Raw genomic sequence first — 13,443 nt, 5'->3', positions numbered from 1 at the left:
GTATCGCATCCTCATTGGTTTCATTAAAACCGGTAGAATTTACAGTGAGATATAATGCTTCGTCGACTGGAGCAGCCTCAGCATTATCCCTGAAATTGGACATTGTTTTTTTAAAAAGGTAGAACAAGTTTCAAGGAAACCAAGATAAGTTGCAAAATATTTTGGAACACTGTATTCTTCAATGTTGAACAAACCAAACAGATAATATAGGATTTTTGTCCTATTCAGTTTTAGCAGACACTTAACCCTACTCACTACAGACGTCTTATGGAGTATGTGAGTAGGAGTCTCTGAGAAAAACATGACTGAGTCACTTCAGTATCTAGCATTAAATAACTGCCTTACCAAATCGTTTGGGCGCCATGTAGTGTAGTTCCTATTTCCCTTATAGGCTCTGCGCATTGGAATAATATACACTATAGTTTTGGCATAGGACTGAGGTCAGTATGCTCCTATTGAGTGTATTAAACTTAATTACTTTGTGTGCCAGCTAACTCAGAGGCCAGTAGAAACTCCTTGTAAACAAAAAGGTAGTAGTTTCTGGCAACCGAATAAACATGACAACTTTGTTTCCCTTTAGAATCAGAGCACTCTCAGAATCGTGGAAACAATAGATAACAGTTTCACTCAGCTAATTGTGCATGCTTAGTTTCTGCAGAGTTACACAGAAAGAATAGACGGGCGTTTCAATAAAAAGGATTTATTGAACAGTCTTATTTCTCGTATAAGAGATATGTGCGGTTAATAAGACAGTATGCGAGATATATTATGTACAGCCTAAGCAGTAGAAAGAAATAATACTTTAATAGCATTGTCTTTTAGCTATGACACATATTCACATACATACACGTAAATAACACAGGCTAAAATGCGAGATTCGAACAATGCTTTCTCTAACTAGTTCTACCCCAGTGTACCGAACCTAAGTGTAGTACAAGGTAAGAAGTAGGTGCTGTATTCTATAGTATGATAAGCTATACTTTGTTATGCCAAGAGTCCCTCTAGGTTCTAGTCAGCTCCATACCTTGAAAATGAGAGAGAGTGGAATCTCTTTCCGAGTCTCGAACTCTAACACCCCGCGAAGGGAGTCAGAACACTGGAAGCTGGATTTTCTGCAAGCAGGGATGACAGTGTCTTGTCAGCGCGTCAGGCTGGCACGGGCTCCTCTAAGTCGAGATCTCCTCCTTACTTGCCGTGGCGAGTGCAGCCAAATCGAACCAAGACGTTGTTTGCCATGGAAAGGGAAAGTGTATTTATACCTGGAAGGGGTTTAGGAATGTTAGCATTGACGTAAAGTCGGGCAGAGGAAGACATCATGAATGAACCCTTAGGGTATAGCGCTTCTTCCATAATAAATGAGTTCTTGGAGAAATCAATAGTCCTAGGCTAGCGAAACTCTCAATGGCTTTAGTGTCTGGTTTCTAAGAACTCGCTGTGACATTGGGGTGGACGGATGTAGGTAACGATGCCTGTATTTGGATAGCATGGCTAATGCCTAAATTAGGACTGGGATATTATGCCTAAATAAGGGCAATGCAAATTATGCCTATATAAGGACATGTATCAGGAAAACCTATATACGGAAAACTAAAGCGGAATACAACAGAACTTTCCATCACAGCCCCACAGCATCTCAGAACCACCGCTGCATGACACACTCACGAAGCAGGAGCTCACATCGCAACCCCACAGCACCTCAGAACTGTCGCAATGTGATGCATCCTCAACCCAGGACCTCGCAACGCCCAGCAACCAGGATTTAAGGTACTTAGTTATTGAACCTAACCTGGTCCCTGTATCTGGCCCATACTCCATCATGGTCAGACTCAACTTGTCACTTTGACCCGATCTGGCGCAACCAGATAGCCACAGTTGACGCTTTGGACTTCTAAGCACTGTTTTCACTTAAATCTTTAAAATTACATATTTCTGGTCCTACTAATTGGATTTTTGTCATTCTGGTCATAAATCATTTATTCCATTTAACTGTATTTTTCTAGATTTTTTGTGTTGTGTTTTTGTTTTACTACTATTGAAGTGCTATATGAATACTTCACACATTACCTCTAAATTAAGCCTTTTGTGCCAAGCTACTAGACGGTTAAGTACAGGTTAATTTGGGGCTTTGTTTAATTTCACCCTGACAAGAATAATGGATGCTGCGTTAGTAGGGTTTCACCTCACTCAGCCAGTAACCCATTTCTCTTAAGTGTTTAGAACTAAGGGGTGTGTGGGAAATAAAACATTTCTGAACCTAGGACTTATTAAAGGACATGGATTTTCTGTTCTCCCTAAATTTGTAAAACATAGGTTGCTAAAGATGATGCTAAGTCTTTTCAGATAGTTAACCTTGAGTTACTAAGGGGCGAGGAATGATTAGTAGACGGCTAGTTACAAAAAATTCAACGAGTAGCAGTAGGAGGTGCCAGACAACACATCCCCAATGTTTGCCTTATCAGGGCGATAGACAAGGCAGAAAAAACACAATGTAAATTTCCTATGTCTTACTCAGTAGGGTTATGGGGAAAATAGCAGAGACAACCTGATCACATTTACATTGATTCACTGCCCGGATATCACAGTCTCATCTGATCAGAATCACAAATGTCTGGCTAATTCTGTGACAAGAAACATAATAGAGATGCACAGGGGAATGTTTTTTTAAATTCCCAATGCGTGATATAGTAGTAGGCTAGACTCACTTGAGCAGGATCACATCAAATCCCTAATTTCTGACATATCTAAGTTCTCAAGTAGTACTAAGTCAGACATTTAAAGCTCACTAATCCCTATGCAGTCTTGTACATGTAGATGTACCTGCTGCTTTTCACTACAATGAGACATCCAGCTCTGTGGCCTTGTTTATTTATTTATTCATTTGTTTTCTATTTTTGTAAAGCGTAGAGGAAAACTCGGAAATGAAACCAAGATAAAATCTATAGAGTAAAAAGTAGGGGTGGGCGAGACTGGTGGAATTTCACTCCCTGCCATTCCGTAAAGTTACATAAAAACTTTGCGAGATTCCACTGAGTTATGCCAACGGGCAGAAAATGAGCATGTCGCACTACTCACACTGCAATTAAGAACGAGCAACACTGAAAATCAGCAGGAATGGCACCATGTGATGCGTGAGAGCGCGCGGTCATTCAAGTGGATTTTGCTGCCAATCTAGTAGAAAATCTGCTCCAGTGGCAGCAAATCTACTCGAGAAGCAGTCTGTTGACCGCTTGTGAGTGCCAGCGATAGAAAATCATGCTTGGGGATGACAAAATCTCGCTCGCACATTTCTGGAGCCTCACTGGAGGAAAAATCTGCCACACAGCGATTGGTGGAATTTTCTCGGAACTCCACATTGCAGGAGTAATATGGAGTTACCAAATTCCCTCAATTTACTCCCACCTCTAGTGGAAACCCAGATCTTCGGAATTGTTGTGAATTGTAAATGGCTACCCATAGATCGCATATCGATCAGAAGAGAATTGAAACCTCTGGATGAATGATATGCAAGAGAACGTTTTCTTTGACCTATTCTCTTAATTTTAGGAATGAAAAAATTTTGCAGAACACAGCATACAGGAAAGTTTAATAAAAAAAAAACAAGCACAGTTAAGCATTCTGGACAAGAATTCCATCGTATTGTGTGGCCTCATGTGATGTCACTTAAGCCGAATATGACTTTTTAGGCAGCAGCACTTTGCCTGATGGGGCACTTAAGTCAAGGCTTCTATGTTAAAAATAAACTAACCATTTGAAAACCAAGTGTAGTTGCCTGAACAAACCTGGACTTGCCAAAAGTGATGAACAAGACACAAAGTACTTGGCAACCAACATCATCAAAAAGAAAATGGAAACACTTTAAATAGAATGTAAAACTGCGGTAATAAACCTATAAACGCCCATTCACCAGCTCTTGGTGCAGCGAGTTGTTGCCCTTGCTGTATTTATAGTGTCTTGTCTACGCCACCATGTTTCCTCGTCTCTCCTCTCTAGCACTGCCAGTAGCATCATGTTGATGAAGAAAGATAAATTGCAATTGTAATTACACTTGTATAGCTCTTACTACCTCTGACGAGACGTGGCAGCGCATCAGTGGCAGCTGGTGTCAGGGTAGAGAGGCGGGGGCAGGGAGGGATGACATACAAAAGATGATGACAAAATAAAAAACATGAATAAATACAAATAAGAACTTACCTGCGGCATCGCTGCTCTTCTTATCATCAGGTTCCACTGCAGGCAGCACAGGCTCCCAGACTCCCCTGCGGCCAATCCTGACGCTGCTCTTATGTCATGAGAGCCGCGCCAGGATTGACCTGAGCGCTCACTATTTATGCTCCCAGGGAGACTAGCAGCCTCTGCCTGCTCTCTCTATCCCAGCCATCGGTCCAGGTTTGAGAAAGCGTTAGTGCGCATGACGGTTTATCCGACCTGAGTTGGCCGTCCAGACCGTCATGCACACTGATAACAGTGCCCACCACTCGCACTGTGACTGTCCCCCCATGATGGATCGACTCTGAGAGCAAAAATAAAAAAAAATAAACATTACTTTATTATTATTTTATTTTTTACATTTTGAGGCTGGTGACGGGGGCTGACGCTCCTCCACAATAGCAGAGGAGCCCCTCATGCAGAGCGCTGCTCCAGAATCCCAGGTTAGTGGTTAGTCCATTGCAATTGGTTATTGTTACCTATTGAAATTAGTCTTGTGCCCTCATCAAACTATTCTATGCGTTCATTCCAGATTCTTTGTGATTACATTAATATGGGTGAAGTGTGGTCATTAGTAGGGGGTTATGTGACTTCATGCACATGGTTGGTAGAAGCGTTTGGTTGCAGGGGTATGGCTCAAGGGAGGAAAGGTTGTAGACAGTTTTCAGAAATACAGTCATAGAGATTAAGCAGATATGCGTGAGACTTTCACGAGGCTGTGCTCAGGGAGAGGAGACGTACAGAGGATGGAAGAGAAGGGTGGGCAATTTGAGGGAAAAGAGGAGAGGCGACAATCACACATTTTAGGTAAAGGTCAGTTTAAATGCCAGATTTAGAAATTCTGAGGTTGATTTTGAGACATCATGCAATTAATTGGGGTTTTCTGCAACAGAATTCCAATGATTGGACACCTGAGTTTTAGCTATGTGACGTCCAGTGCATCTGTATGTCATTATGGACGTAGAGACTGACTGCAACTACCTAGGACATGATTACTTTTCATTCAACGCTATGCTTAGCTAACAGAATTATTTAGCTTTGTTTCCATCCAATAGGGAAGCGGCATCGGGCTGATGATGTCATGGACCTCTCACTACACAAAGACAAGTGGACCATTCCATGCCGCCAGCCTCACCTTTCAGATATGAAGAGATGCTCCCACCACTTCTATCTTTTGAAACCCAGAATTCTAGCTTTCTTAAACAACTATACATTAATAAAACTGCCCAAACCTTATGTCACTTCTGAGTTTGGGGCCCAGAATGAATGACTCATTGGCTACCTGTCCGGATGGGAGGAGGGATGGGGGTATAGCCATACTTAAGAATATGACGCCATGTCATGGTTACTAGACTGACTACTATTGTTCCTCTGAATCAGTGGCCCCAGGGGTACCACAGGCTCCTACTGAAATCGGGCCCCCAAGGGAACCGCAGCCTCCTACTGGGTTCAGTCCCCAACAGGTATTGTAAGTTCCCCCTAATTCCCTGCCCCTGGGGGTACTGCAGACTCTCACCTACTCTGCCCCGCCCCCCCTCCACATTGCTGCATGATGTACATAAATCCGGACCGCCTAGGGCAACACAGACCCCCACTGATGTCCTGCCTTTGGGAGTAAAGCAGGCTCCCACTCACACTGAGCCTGCTGAGGGTACTGCATGCTGGTACTGACACTGGACACCGCTTAATCGGCCCGCAGTGCTACAGGCTCCCATTCAACTGCCCCCGAGGGTATCACAGGCTGCAACTAACTCTGCACCTCTCCTATGTCACCCTGGTGTTACAGCCTCCTTCTGGATTTTGGCCTGCGGCGTAGAAAAGGTTCCCACTGAATGGGCCTCCATAGACACCACAGGGTCACAATGATTCATGTCTCCCATGCTGCTTCAGGCTCCCACGTAATCTGGGCTCCCTGGGGGTGCTACAGGCTCCTACTGACTCCGGGACCCCAGGAGTACCAGAGGCTCCTACTGACCCCAGGGGTACCACAGGAACCTAATGACCCCAGGGGCACCAAAGGCTCCTACTGACCCCAGGGGTACCACAGCCTCCTACTGACCCCAGGACCCTAGCAGTACCACATGCTCCTACTGACCCCAGGGGTACCTCAGGCTCCCATCAGATCACAAGGGTGCCCCTGCCTCCCACTAACTCTGTACCTCCAGGGATACTGCAGGCTCCCATTGACTCCGGCCTTCCATGGTGTTTCAGGCTCCCACTGTCTGTGGACTCCTTGAGGGTGCCACAGGCCCCTACTCACTCTGGGACCCCAGGGATGCCACAAGCTCCTACTGACCCCAGGGGTATCAAAGGCTCCTACTGACTAGGGAACCCCAGGGGTACCATAGGCTTCTACTGACCCAAGGACCCCAGCAGTACCACAGGCTCCTTCTGACCACAGGGGTTTCAGAGACTCCTACTCACTCCAGGGAAACCACAGGCTCCCATCTGACTGCAGGTTTGCCCCTGCCTCCCACTCGCTCTGGGCCTCCAGGGATACTGCAGGCTCCCATTGACTCCGGCCTCCCATGGCGACTCAGGCTTCCACTGAATATGTGCTCCCTGAGGGTGCCACAGGCTCCTACTGACTCCTGAACCCCAGGGGTACCACAGGCTCCTATGACCAACGGGGTACCACAGTCTCCTATGACCCAAGGGGTACCACAGGCTCCTACTGACCTTTGGGGTACCAGAGGCTCCTACTGACCCCAGTACCCTAGCAGCACCACAGTATCCCACTGAACCCAGGGGTACCACGGGCTCCCATCTTACCGCAGGATTGCTGCTGCCTCCCACTGACTCTGGGCCTCCAGGGACACTGCAGACTCCCATTGACTCCGGCCTCACATGCTGCTTCAGGCTTCCACTGAATCTGGGCTCCCTGAGGGTGCCACAGGCTCCTACTGACTCCGGTACCCCAGGAGTACCAAAGGCTCCTACTGACACGGACCCCAGGGGTACCAGAGGCTCAGGCTGACCCCAGGGGTACCACAGGCTCTCATCTGACCACTGAAACAATGCACTCACCAGAGCTAGTTCCTGTTTGATCACCGCAGCCTGTTTCAATATGTCCTCTATTGCTGGCACTTTGAGGTCTGTAATCCTGCGGTGCAGCCGTCCTAGCGTCAGCACCTTGCCTTGTCCAGCCGCCATCGTCAAGGGCTCTTTCTGAAATGTCACAGCAGGGATTGCTCTCTCGCATGTGGATGCAAACTTTAGTTGTGGACTTTGAGAGAAGTCTGTGACCTCTACCAGAATGCAGACTTACAAATCATTAATCCAGCCTGAATTTGCAGCATCTTCAGTTTATTGACACAGTAAATATTAACCTGTCCACTTCACACACACAGACCTGACACAGCAGCCAACTAGCCCTTGTGTGTGCGGCTTACGTAGCACAAATCTAGCTTCAAAGGAAGGGAGCACAGTCCATACAGAAGACCATTCGCAGCTTTATATTTCTCTCCAGGATCCATCCTCAGCCAGTAGGGCTCCAGGTTTGAGGTCAACATCTTCTGTTCATTATCACACACAGTACAATTTTAGTTCTGGCTGGACAGTGCGGCTGTCACTTGTCCTTCTAAGGTCACCAACAAAATTGCTCTAAGAAGCACTACTAAGATGGATGTAGGTTCTGCATACATGCACATCTTCCTCCCTACAGGCTTTTGATTGGACAGAAGTTGTGTGCATTTACCAAACATTTGCTTGTGTTGCACTGTTTGCTTGTGGTAAAGCATATGTCCAGTGCAGCAGACCGGATTGGTTATGGTGGCAGGCCAATGAGCGAGGCAGATTTGCTCTTTCTGAAGTATTATGCCATATGCTTTAGGCCTGACATATAAGTAAAGTCATGAAGCTTTATTCGGTGCATAAAAAATGACCACAAAAGCACAAAACACGTACATTGCATAATAATTACAGTGGTTTACAGAATAAAAAAGCTACCAGAAAGTAACAGACACGTTAATTTAAAAACACATACTTTCCCTCGCTTTTACAGATTGGCCTGGCATATATACTATGAGCAGCATTTGTTAGAGCCAATTAGCTTTTGGAAGTTTTTATTACACCATGTTAATGCAAATAGACTGGCATTTTTTACATGGAATCTTACCGAATACAATGCTAGGGCGGGTTTTGACATCTAGTGATAATCCCTGTTAAGCCACTTTAGAAGAGATTAACTATGCATTGGTTTGCAAACAGTAATGCTGTACATATATGTATTTTTTTTACTCTATTCCTGATGTTTGCCTTACGAGAAAGGTCATGCTCAACACAGTAGGCCTAAGTTAGTTATGATAACAAGACAATAACAAAGGCAATAAAAGGTTCACTGGGGAAAGGTATGTCAGATGCAGTCGTTCTGGTCTGTGTTTTATGAAAAGCTGAAACAAACACAATAGGCCTGACTTATTTATTGTGAAACCGTATATTAAATTTGGTACGCCTTTAACCCCTTGCGCGCGGGGCGATTTTCGCCCTGTGTGGGCGATTTAGAGAGTGGACGGGATTCAGATGGCCTCCCGGCCATCCTACGCACATGCCCACCGTGAAATATGAAGGCCGGGGGCCGTCCGAAGCACCGAGGGGTTAACAGTGGATTATTATTACACTGTGTATACGCTATGCACAGTACCATTCCGAGTTGATCTCCTGCTGCTACATTTAATTTTGCCAAGAGTATGCCCAATACGTTATATTTTTTCTACTTTACTTTGCATGTGCTTATCGAATTTGTGTGTGTATTTATTGCGGATGGATTCTAGACTAGGTCAGTTGGTGGATGTTATGTTATGTTAAAAAGAATTTATCAAGCGCACTTACACCATAGGTTTCTTGGCGCTGTTCATACACTAGCAGCTGCGGGGATCCAACTTAACTAGATTGCACAAAAAGCCAGGTTTTCAAAGTCTTTCTAAATCCCAGAAGGCTATCGCAGTTTCTGACTGAAAGTGGAAATGAATTCCAAAGCCTAGGGGCCAAGTAAGCAAACCTACGCCCGCCTTGTCGTTTTAATTTGATTGATGGAATAGACAAAAGATGAAGATGGGCGGAACGGAGATTACATGTGGGGGCGTGTTTTGTGATTAGGCTGTTAAGGAATTTGGGGCTAGTGCAGTGCAGAGCCTTAATGGTTAAACATCCTGACTTAAAAGCAGTACGTTGCGCTATAGGTAACCAATGTAAGATGCACAATAACAGCCTGGCAGACTGCCATCTCGGCTGCCTGTAAATCAATCTCGCCGCCTGATTTTGAATTATTTGAAGGCGATTGACCAGGCCCAGAGGGAGGCCGGTATACCAAGAGTTGGAGAAGTCAAGACGGGAGAGCACCAGCACTATCACCACCTGGTTCAGAGCTTGATGAGACAACAGGTAAGCGATCTTTCTTATTTTACGTAATTGAAACAGAGAAGAGGAGACCACAGTGCCCATATGACCCCTCAGAGAAAGATCAGAATCTATGGTCACTCCGAGACTTTTCACCAATGAGGACGGGACAGGGGAAGGGCCTAATTCGCCTGGCCAGAAGTGAGGTCCCCAACTAGTGAGGCTCTTCCCAGGCAGCACCAGTTCGGGGTATCCCGGGGTTGAGCTTCAGTTGGTTCTGATCCATCCAACATTGGGTATGCAGCATTGTATCTTGAAATTCAACGGCTGCGTTTTGGGAGTCTAACTTAAAAACCAGCTGAAGATCGCCAGCATAGTTAAATACTGTTGTTTTCCTGGCCTTAAGTGAGTGAATCAAGGGGCTGATATATAAATTGAACAATAATGGGGACAAGGGTGATCCTTGAGGAACTCAACATGAGGTAGTCAGGTTAGGAGCCGTGTAGCTCCCGAGACGCACTGCCTGGGTTCTACCCGTGAGAAAAGATTTTATCCACCCATGTGCTGTTCCCCGGATCCCCGCTTGTTCGACGCTGTGCAATAAGATGTTATGATCGACCGTGTCGAACGCGGTCGACAGATCTAAAAGCACGAGTGCCTGCGGGGTCTCCTTGTCAGCATTAGCCCTTAGAGTATCCATCACCGCCAGGATTACCGACTCTGTAGACTGGGCCGGCCGGAAACCGTCTTGATTCGGTTCCAGATAGTTGGAGTTTTCAATAAACTTAGAGAGGCACCTGGCCACATGGGCCTCCAATATTTTTGAAAAATATGGGAGAAGCAAAATCGGGCGGTAATTGGAAGAAACTAAGGGATCCGCACCTGATTTCTTGAGCAGGGGAACTAAAATAGCCTTTTTCAGAGCCTTGGGTACCTCCCCTTTGCTCAGAGATTCATTGAGAAGGGGAAGAAGGCTGTGCGGTAAGGCTGAAAATACTTCCCTCAAAATAGAGGGAGGACAGCAATCTTTGGGAGAGCCTGACTTGACTTGAGACATTAGTTCAAGTAGGGTATCAGGACCAATCTTCATGAAATAATCCATAATAAATGGATTATCAGGGTTAACCCCTGGGGGTTCTTCATATGCTACCAAGGGGATACTTGCCCTGCTAATTTTTCCACAAAGAAACTGTTCAATGCGTCGCACCGCTCTTGGGTAGGGCCAAGCCAGGTAAAATTCTGTCTTCGCTACTAAAATCGTTTACAATCCTAATGATTTCTTTAGATTTATTAGGAGCAGCAAGCACCTTTGTGGAGAAGTATAGGGTCTTAGCAGCCAATAAGGCTTTCTTATAGGTCCTGCGAGCTGTGAGGTAAAGTTGTCTTTCATCAGTGGCATAGGTATGCCTCCCCTTCCTTTCAGACTGACGCAGAAGTCATTTTTGTGATTTAAGATCAGTAGTACACCATTTATGAGCTTCGGCCTGTCTAGCCCGGAGAATTTAGTGAGTGGGGCATGGATGTCACTGGCCGCCAGTAACCAGTTAGAGATACCTTTTTCCATTGAGTCGACAATCTTTAGCATTTGTATCAACAGAAGGAAGGGAACTGGTCAGGGTAGCCATAAATTCCTGAATAGCAAGTGTTCTCCATTTTCTACTCATGCCTCCCACTGCCTTCAGAGATTTGACCCTTCCTTTTAAAGTAGCTGTAAATTCAATTAAATGGTGGTCCGACCAAATACATGGAGAGATGAAAGGTGGCGACAGTTCGATGTTATGCGACCATATTTGGTCCAGGATGTGGCCTTTTATGTGCGTGGGAGCCGAGATATGCTGGACCAGGTTAAGATTAGAAAGCATTTCGGTCAATTCTGCCGACTGAGGCCCCCCCTTCCTCATTGAACCAATAATTCAGATCCCCAATGAGCATGACTCTAGCATGGTTCATAGCGAAATTTGCTATCTGTTCACTAAGAGAAAATGAAAATGAGGGCATAGACTGGGGAGGACGATATATAAGCACCATCGCCAGAGATCCAGAGTTTGTATCAAAATTGATGACCATGTTCTCAACCTCTCGAAGGAACAAAGAGGTCAGCTTAGTGAACTTGTGACTTTTATTTATAATGGCGGCGACTCCCCCTCCTGTCTTCCCTGCAGGCCTATTAACTGATAAGAGGTAATAATCAGAGGGGAATGCAGCTAAGATGTCAGGGATGGAGTGGGAAGTAAGCCAAGTCTCCGAGAGCAACAAGACGTCTGGTTTAACAGACGCCAACAGTATAAAAATATCCAGTTGATGCCTCACCAGCGAGCGGGTGTTAAGATACCCGACCCGAAGGGAGATCAAGTTGGGTTTGGTTAACGGCTCCACGGATGCCGTGGAGTAAGCCTCTAACATAGAAGCAGAATAATCTACTTGTTCGTGGGAGATGCCATGATCCCTGATCCGATCCATGGCTTCCAGCGGTAGCCTGGATTTAAATTGCTTCAGAGATCTAAGGTCGGCGGGAGAATAAGCTATAATTTGGCCAGGGTTTGTGGCCCCTGGGCTCGGGCAGGCACGGACGGGCGCAGACGGGCTTGCCTTTGGCGCGCCTTCGGCATGCCGTCGGCGCGCCAGCTGCCCGCGTCCGCTGCGCTTCCGCTTACTTGTGCACATCTGTGCCCTGACCCCGCCTCTAAGCTCCACCCCGCTCTGGCCGATTGGCTGAGGCCGCTGGGAGGGTGTCAGGCAGTGTTCCAGTTATGTTCTAGTGCCCCACGCGATTCGGTAAGTAAGTTTTGGTTAAAAACACAATATTTCTAACACAGTTAAAACATTCCCAACTTTTTAATTAGAGCAAACTAAGAGGACCGCGCAGCAGCAAGGGTGTCATGAATGGATGCATGAGTGGAAAACCCAGACGGAGAAACATCTTTATATTCTTATGTGGGGGCAAGATCAGCTTCATGTATTGACCACTTTATTGTGTCAGTTAGATAGAAAAATTTGTAATTTGCCCAAGCTTGCTTAGTGATCACCAGCCACTTATCCTCACACTGAGGTTTTGCCTGACTCAGCAACCCAGGAGCAAGGCATCAGATACAGACATTAAGCCAAAGGGAGGTAACGGGGTCAGCATCAAATGGTCCAGCGTAAACCCAACAATTTGTATGGATCAACTACGAATAAATAAACAAAAAGATATTGACAGCTGTCTGGACAGCTCCTTAACAGATCAATTAATTATAAGTGCCTTTCATAATATCATGGTAAAAATGAGTGAGGACATAACAGTCCAAAGGAAAAAACAGAGCCATGAAAATAACCCCTGATGGTTTAACCAGGAATGCTCCAGGCTGAACAGGGAACTGAAATCAGCACTAAAAGTAAAACCACGAGATAAAGAAAAAATTAGCATCCTGAGGAAAGATTATAAAAGCACCCTCAAAAAAATTTACATCTGTGAGGATGCTTGGGAGAATTTAGTTGGCTGCAGAGAACAGAAACGCAACATTATTCTGGAGGACAATTGATCGCCCCTATTTTAAAGAAAACTCAAAAATTGAATGTGCTGTCCCCCCTGAAGACTGGATCGCACATTTCAAGGGTATTTTTAACCCTGATGCTGTCTTAGAGACGACCGTAAAGAAGATAAACTTTATTGTAGTAGACCCAATACACACATCAGTAATTACTCAGGGGAGACTTTAAATCTGCCCTACAACAAAGTGGTAATGGAAAAGCAGCCGGCCCGGATAGGGAAACCTATAGATGTATTTAAATGTAACATTGACTTCTGGACCCCCATCTTCGTAAATGTGTTTAATGCGGCACTAGGGGGGGTATTGCCAGCCTCCTGGGTGGAAAGTATTATTGTTCCCATATTTAAAAAATAGTACAGGGGGAAGGCGA

General features: G+C 45.5%; 1 pseudogene across 1 annotated transcript in view; it reads right to left on the bottom strand.

Annotated features, from left to right (window-relative positions):
• LOC147663879 (alanine aminotransferase 2-like) overlaps window positions 1–7,414 on the bottom strand; it is a 131,189-nt pseudogene extending 123,775 nt beyond the window's left edge. Inside the window, exon 1 of the transcript XR_015305207.1 lies at window positions 7,234–7,414. The product of XR_015305207.1 is annotated as an alanine aminotransferase 2-like (transcript). The remainder of the gene's footprint in view (window positions 1–7,233) is intronic.
• Between the last annotated feature and the right edge of the window lie 6,029 nt (window positions 7,415–13,443).

This window comes from Lissotriton vulgaris, unplaced genomic scaffold (genome assembly GCF_964263255.1).
Source record: "Lissotriton vulgaris unplaced genomic scaffold, aLisVul1.2 SCAFFOLD_3089, whole genome shotgun sequence".
Lineage (NCBI taxonomy): Eukaryota > Metazoa > Chordata > Amphibia > Caudata > Salamandridae > Lissotriton > Lissotriton vulgaris.
Note: the sequence above shows the minus strand (reverse complement) of the source record. Positions and strands in the feature narration are given on the sequence as shown.